Raw genomic sequence first — 6000 nt, 5'->3', positions numbered from 1 at the left:
TCTAGACCTAAGTATCCTTTGGCACAACCTCCAGGAGCTTCTATGTCAGCTGGCTGCCTCTGGATTTTGAGAGTCAGGCTACAGTGGTGTGAAGATCCTCCCAGGCTGTTGCTGATCAACAAAGTCAGCTGGCAACATTGTCATTTCTTTGGTTCAGGAAGGGTGTTCATCTTCTGGGTTGGCCCATGGACATCTGAACTGCTGCATCTCAGTTACCTTGAGGGCCTTACCTCGAAGCTTATCAATGATCCCTCAGATCTTTCCCAGCAGAAAGGGCCAGGAGTTGATGAGATAAATGCATCATGATGGTTTTTACCATGACTGTACCAGCACTGGAAGCCCCCGACCAGGCTGCCGTTGATGAAGAAGGTGTGGCTGAACACAAAGCCATGCTGCTTGTCCCCAAAGAAGATGGGACCTTCATAGCCAGGTGGACAATGCTAAAGAGTTTGGGGTCTGGTGACTGATGTTCTTCATCAAGATTTCTTTTTTGGGGCTCTTACAGCCCAGGTGTCCTGCAGCAAGTAACCAGCAGCCCTCATACATATTGGGCTTTTGGGACCCAGGACTGGTGGACTCAGCACTGCCCTTGAACTGGACTGTGGGCACTGACCCAGCTGCTCATCTGGAAATGGACTTCCTCCTCTTTAGCCTGCTCCGCCTGGCCTGCCTATCCCCATTCTCAGTGTCCTGGGGCAGAGATACATGCAGAACTTCTGTGCAGAAGAGAGTAAGGGAGCCATGGAGCTTGGAGACGCGACAAGGACAGAGATGGCATTCATGGTGCCTTGGAGACAGGCAGAGGCCTGGTGTCTCTGCAGTTAACTCTTTAGCTAATGGGCTGCCACTGCATCTGTCCACGACACTCAAGGTGACACTGGGAATGGCAGTGGCAGATGCAAAACAGGCAGCAGAAGAGGGGACATGAGAGTCTTACGCCTAGCAGATTCACGCTCTCACCATCCTGCCTAGACCATGGCATGCAAAGTCCTGCCAGGGGAGTCAGTCATGGCAATGGCAGGCCTGAAGACCTGAAATGGCACCATTCTTCCACTCCATGGTGCACCCTGGCCGTGATCTACCCCATCCTTACTTCCTCAGGTCCGCAGTTTCGTCAGCACTGCTCTGCTTTAGTATAAATCAAAGGACAAAGGTAGACAGTGTACCCACTGCTGGAGAAGTTGTGAGAGGAGAACAACTGAATTGAGGAGGGAAAGCACATGCAGATATTTGGTAGTCCAGACAGAAACAGGTAATAGAAGAGTCATTTTTATAGAAAATGACTAATCCACAAGAGACATTCAACAAATACATATTGAATGGAGAAATTGAGATAACCTAGCCAGTCACACTGTGAAGACGCTTACGTATATTATTCAGCGAAGTTCTTTAAATTTCATATTGGGACTGAATCCGCAATGTTTCAAGTTAACACTATTGGTCAGATCAAAAAAGACACCGTCTTAAAATGCCTACCCTAAATGTAGTATAATTTGTGCAATGGTACCACCTAGTGGCCAATGGTAAGTTTATGTTTTCAGCTAGGAGTGCATAGCAGTCACCCAAGTACGAGCCCAGTGTTGTTCAACACTACGTAATGCAAGCCACGAGTGTGGAAGGTATGCAGAAAACCTGGCACAGTGGAGGGCATTTCCAAGGTCGATTCTGAGGTTGAATGTCAGGTCCTGGAATAGGTGGTGGCAGCAGTGGCTGTCATATGGGATACTGACCACAACAGAGGAAAAATTGTAAAATATGATTCTAGGTTTTGACCCTAGAAGCCTGTATCTTGACCCTCAAGCTCATCTAAGAATTTTTTAGATGATCCCAGAGACCCTGTGGCACTGAGCTTTGTTACAGGTGCACTGCTCTGAGTTCAGGAGTGTTCTGGACCAGGTGTTTGCCTGAGATCAGGGAGGGGAATGAATAAAGACTGTTCAGGTAGAGAGTATTTGAGAGCATTTGAACTGTGCCCCATAGTCCTATTGTATATGTTTTAACTTCAGGTATGATAAGGGTCATCAGACCTAGCACATACACAGGCTGATCCATAAACGGAAGACTGGGCCTAGGAATTGGCAGTAGAGTTTCCTGAAGGCCTGCTGTGATCCTAAGCTTACCTAGTTAGTTATAACTATCTATAACTCCCCCACCACCAAGCATACTAACACCCATGGTGAGATTTTTTTTTTATTTTTATTTTTTTAATTTAATTTTGCAATTCTGCATTCCAAAGAATACTGCTGATCAATTTATCGTTTTCTGATTCTGCTCGTTTCTTTCTGGATCCCTTAGGCATGTAAAAATCTGTTTAATTTACCCAATGGGTTAACTGGACTTGGCTTTCCTTCGATTGGAGTCAACTTTTGGCATTAATCAACAGCTGCCAAGCAGTGGGTGAGAAAATGAGGCTCCTGGAGACAGCTCAGCCTCCTCTCTATATGGGGGTTCAGAGAAATTCTTAATTATCATTGACAGTGCAGGGATATTTACAACAGTGACTTAACCTTACCCCTTAACTTGCAAAGGCCCTAAAGTTCTAAACACAAAGAAATAACTCAAAATAATTCACAACTGAGATTTGGATAGGTACAGACCTGCCTAATAAACTGGGAGTTCCTAAAGGTTCATATAAAACCTTTTTTATAAAACAAACAAACAAAAAAAAAGGGTCTTACTAATTTGCCTGAACAAGCCTCAGATTTGCAATCCTCCTGACTCAGTATCCCAATTAGCTGGAATTACAGGCATGAGCCACTGTGCCCAGCTATATCACTGGTTTTTGCTTTGTTGTTTTTTGGCAGTACAGGGGATTGAACCTAAGGGTGCTTAACCACTGAGCCACATTCCCGACCCTTTTTATTTTTAATTTTGAGTTAATGTTCTCACTAAGTTGTTTAGGGCCTCAATAAGTTGCTGAGGCTGAACTCAAACTTGGGACCCTCCCGAATTGCTGGGATTACAGCTATGTACCACTGTGCCTGGCTATATAAATGTTTTATTAAAATGTAGGGAGAAAGTACAGTTCTCAGAAACTTAAGAAATTGCTTTACAAAAGGTAGTTGGAAAAAGGGTAAAAAAGGAAAGAAGAAAGGGAAATTATGGATAACAGTAGAGTTACATTTCTTTCTTTTTTCTTTTCTTTTTGCAGTACTGGAGATTGAACCTAGGAGTGCTCTACCACTGAGTTACATCCTCAGTCTTTTTTTTTTTTTAGTTGTTCTTACTGTTTATTTTGAGATAGGATCTCACTAAGTTGCTGAAAGCCTTGCTAAGTTGCCAAGGCTGGCTTTGAACTTGTGATCCTCTTGCCTCAACCTCCTGAGCTGAGATTGCAAGTGTGTGCCGTCCAACTTACATTTTTTTAATAACATTTTTTTGTGGTGTATAGATCACTTAGCATGTCTGAGGCCCTTGATTTGATCCCTAGCACTAAAAACAAACAAATCCATTTTGTGTAGCTCTGACTTTAGACCCATATTAATACTTCATACTCCCTTCACGCTCTCAAAAAAATAAATAATTCAAACCAACCAAAATGTGGAGGAAACTAAAAATGGAACACAAATAGTAGCATGTTGATCTAACTGAATCATAAATAAGAGTATTAGCTGAGCACAGTGGAGCATACCTGTATGTAATCTCAACTACCTGTAAGGCTATTTGTTGCAGGAGGGTCCCAAGTTCAATCCTCTGCAATTCAGCCAAACCTTGTCTCAAAATAAAAAATAAAAAAGGCTTGTTATATAGTTCAGGGTAAAGCACCCCTGTGTTCAATCCTCAGTACCTCAAAAGATAAATTTTAAATGAAAGAATATTACCACCTTGGGTGGGTAAAGAAGCAAAGACCTACATTTTTTTTTTTTTTTTTTTTGGTACAGGGGAACTCAGGGGTACTCGACCACTGAGCTACATCCCCAGCCTTATTTTTTGTATTTTATTTAGAGACAGGGTCTCACTGAGTTGCTTAGCACCTTATCATTGCTGAGATCAGCTTTGAACTCACTATCCTCCAGTCTCGGCCTCCCGAGTCACTGGGATTACAAGCAAGAACTACCTTTAATGATTTTGGAGGGGCTGGTGTTGTAGCTCAGTGGTAGAGCACTTGCCTAGCATGTATGAGGCACTGGGTTTAATTCCCAGCACCATATGTAAATAAATAAAGTCTACTGACAACTAAAAAAAATTTTTTTAAATAATAATAATTTTGGAAAACAATATCTTGTCTGGATACTGCAAAATTAGAGACAAAAACTACACAATGCTATAATGTAGTTGGTAAATGTGTTTTCTGTGTGGGTCAGTAATTCCAGCACTGCTTTATGTGTATGCTACAACTGAATAAATAAGTAAATATACTGTATACAAGGGAGAGCCTGATCTCTCACCATTGGAGAAAAAAAGTTACAAATAAGGAATCCTGTGGTGTTGTATTAGAATCAGAGGTATTGGCATAAAATCATGTTTTTTTAATATGCAGAGGATAGAGAAATACAAGAGAAATTCTGGGAGATGTTTGTGTGTATATATGTGCATGTGTTAGTATATGTATATTTCCTAGCTTTCTCCCACGCGCTCGCGCTCTCTCTCTCTCTCTCTCTCTCTCTCTCTCTCTCTCTCTCTCTCTCTCTCTCTCTCTCTCTCTCTCTCTCTCTCTGTCTCTCTTTTAAACAGGACTAGAAATTGAACCCAGGGCCTCGTGCATACTGGGCAAATGTTCTACTGCTAAGCTGCATCCCCAGCTCTATTTTCATTTTTATTTTGAGACAGGATCTCACTAAATTGTCCAGGTTGGCATCGAATTTGCAATCTGCCTCAGCCTCCTGAGTAACTGCGATTACAAGCGTTGGTTCCTTGCCTGGCATTTCCTCCCTTTTTCCACAGAAAGAGTCAAGAAGTAGAGAGACTCCAGTAGCAATGAGCACATTTAGAACTTAGATATTGGCTTCTAGACAACATTCCTCAATGAAAACAACCAGGATTCCCTGGAGAAGTGGTTGATTCAAGGGTTGGGACAGAGAAAACAGGAGTCCAGAATATATTACAGTGCCACAAGGTAAGGAAACACTCACAAAAGGATGGGAACTTGCAGAAAAGACAGGAACCAGCCTGAAAGAGTCCCTAATGACTGACTTTAGAATAATCTCAGTATTAAAATACTGGAAGTGTTGGATTACAATCCATAAAATCAATAAATACATGGAAAAGAATTCTTTTTTTAAAATATATATTTAGTTGTCAATGGATCTTTTATTTTCTTTATTTAGGTGGTGCTGAGTATTAAACCCAAGGTCTTGCACATGCCAGGCAAGCCCTCTACCACTGAGCCACAACTCCAGCCCCTAGAAAAGAATTCTTACAGAAGAATTCCAATTAACGCCTGTAGAAGGAAGGAGGAGAACAGAAAAATCAATATTTGGCAAATACTAGAGTACCAATTCTTGCAGAAAAGATGAATGCTGGAATTAGTGGATAAAAATTTGAGGAGAAACAGAATATTCAATAATCCTATATTATCCATTTTGGGACATTGATTAATTGCAGTGGGAAAAATAACCTTTCAGTGATCACACAAACATCACTTTAAATGCTCAAGGTTAACATCAACTTGCAATAATAACATGGCATATCAACATCATCAACTCCTTAATATGACATACTAAGAAGGACACAAAATCATTTCTGTATTATCCTTGCCATAAATGCATAATCCCATTTTAACCATGAGGAAACATCAAACGAACTGCCATTAGAATAATCTCAGCCAAACAAACTGAGGGACATCCTACAAAATAACTGACCATCAGGTTGGGAGAGTGCTTGCCAAGTATATGCAAGGCTGGTTCAATCCCCAGTGCAGCAAACAAAACAAAACAACCAGTCAAGATTAAGGAGAGACTGAGATTAGAAGAGACTAAGGAAAAATAATAACTAAATGCTGTGTGAAATCCTGAAAGAGAAAAATAAACATCAGTGGAAACATTAGTGATGTTCAGATAA

Source organism: Sciurus vulgaris, assembly GCF_902686455.1.
Source record: "Sciurus vulgaris genome assembly, chromosome: 16".
In the NCBI taxonomy this organism is placed as follows: domain Eukaryota; kingdom Metazoa; phylum Chordata; class Mammalia; order Rodentia; family Sciuridae; genus Sciurus; species Sciurus vulgaris.
The sequence above is the reverse complement of the archived record's forward strand: the minus strand, read 5'-3'. Positions refer to the sequence as shown.